Raw genomic sequence first — 1,816 nt, 5'->3', positions numbered from 1 at the left:
TAAAGAAAATATCAAAAAAAAAAAAACTTAAATATCAAAAACAATTTATGAATTTTCAAGAGCTGTGTGTGTGTGTGTGTGTGTGTATACATTCTGCAGTGGTTAGCTTAAATATAAGTATTTAGTACAGGTGAGCACTTCTAAAAATATTAAATGCTCAAAATCAATCTTAAAAAATTGTGTAGTACGTGGGTATAGGAAACATTAAGTATTTTGTTTCAATAGTAGACTAACACGGAAACCAAGCTTCATGGTAATGGGAATCTCTTGCAAAGTATCAAAAGTAAAGTGCATGTTTACGATAAAGGATTTACAAGGGTACTGATGTAAAACATTGTGATTATAAGTGCAACCATGGAATTACATTAGAATTTTAGTGAGCATAAAAACATTAATTAAGACCATACCTCAAGTATCACAGTGTTCCAAGAGCTGAGGATCAATAGAGAGTAGATTCTGTACAGTAAAAAGCAGCTCGGAATGGTGTTGAATGTCTACAACCAAAACACTTAAGAGGCAGAAGTAAGAGGGCAGCAAATTTCAAGGAAAGGAAGAGATACATAAGTTTCAACCCAGCCTATGCTGTATGGTGAAGCCTTGCTTCAAAACCACCCTGACAACAACACCAGCAACAAAATCTAACAAAATAAAATACAATAAACAAAGGAAGTTATACACAGGAAGAACTCAATTTATTACCTGCAATGCAGAAAGAACTTAATAAAATGCTGATATCCATAGCAGGAACATTGTTTTCAAGATCAGTAATTGATTTTCATCACTGATAACCTTTCTCTTATTCATACAACTTCACAATCAGATTGCATAACACATATTTTGGAAACTTGGTACTCTCTGGTGTTGACCCAGATTTCAGATACCGAATTCAATTACATTCTAGCAAGTACTACCGGCAGGAGTAAATGATGAGGTCCCATCTGTACATTTTTCCAGGAGTAGGCAACAAATGAACCTGCTTAAAGAATACTGTATGTACAAAACAGATGTGTTCCTTGACTTTAATGTGCCCATGCCCCCAAGAGTCCCATATTAGTGCTTAGCAAAATATTGACTCTACTAAGATAAGGTTGTTTCAATATATGAATTATTGCTCCCAAAGAATAGATGGGGAAATTAGTGTTTGTATAAAAAGCAAGAATTTCCCTTAAGAGATAAAAAGTAATTAATATGTCCACCAGGCTATTCCACGTCAGGAGTTACAATAACTTAGGGATGTACTTCAGTTAGTATACTTATGTGGATACATAAACATCATTTTCTCTGGACTGTTTAATGAAGACATTAAATATAATTTTCTCACCTCAGTCAGAAAAGTTTTTATCACTTCAGAGTGAAGGGTTTGTTGTTTATCAAGGACTTCCAAGAAATGTCCTGTTATTTCTTTTGATCTGGCATCAGGATATGATAAGAAAATGTTAACCCCAGGGATTCTAGATGATTATTTTATTTGCAGTATTAATATACCAATATATCTCTTGAAATGTGTAAACTAAGATCTAATTCAACATAAAAGTTCAGGATTAAAAATAAATTATGTCTATTTCCTTTGGAGGTTCAATATTTTATAGAAAAATATACATTTCTCAATTACTAGTCATTGCATGGCTGAGAGTGTTTAATTATTGTGTTTACATTAAATCACACAGTAATTCAAATCAAAGAGACTTTAAATATTCCTTTGGGAAGTACAGAGTTTATTTTGGAATTCTTTTCCTCTCTATGATGCAAAAACCAACTGGAAATTTTACCAGTGATTCATTTCCTCACATATGCTTCCTGAATACACTTAAAAAAA

General features: G+C 32.6%; 1 protein-coding gene across 9 annotated transcripts in view; it reads right to left on the bottom strand.

The window, feature by feature from the left end:
- The window catches only part of Nox4 (NADPH oxidase 4), a 178,832-nt gene that overhangs the window by 119,905 nt on the left and 57,111 nt on the right, over positions 1 to 1,816 (bottom strand). The window contains exon 2 of one of the 9 annotated variants that reach the window (XM_031387260.1): positions 1,322 to 1,409. The exons of the other annotated variants lie outside the window; for them this stretch is intronic. The gene's annotated coding sequence lies outside the window, so the exon portion shown is untranslated. The remainder of the gene's footprint in view (positions 1 to 1,321; positions 1,410 to 1,816) is intronic. 9 annotated transcript variants of the gene reach the window in all.

The sequence above is a fragment of the Mastomys coucha genome, unplaced genomic scaffold, assembly GCF_008632895.1.
Source record: "Mastomys coucha isolate ucsf_1 unplaced genomic scaffold, UCSF_Mcou_1 pScaffold21, whole genome shotgun sequence".
NCBI lineage: Eukaryota > Metazoa > Chordata > Mammalia > Rodentia > Muridae > Mastomys > Mastomys coucha.
The sequence above is the reverse complement of the archived record's forward strand: the minus strand, read 5'-3'. Positions and strand labels throughout refer to the sequence as shown.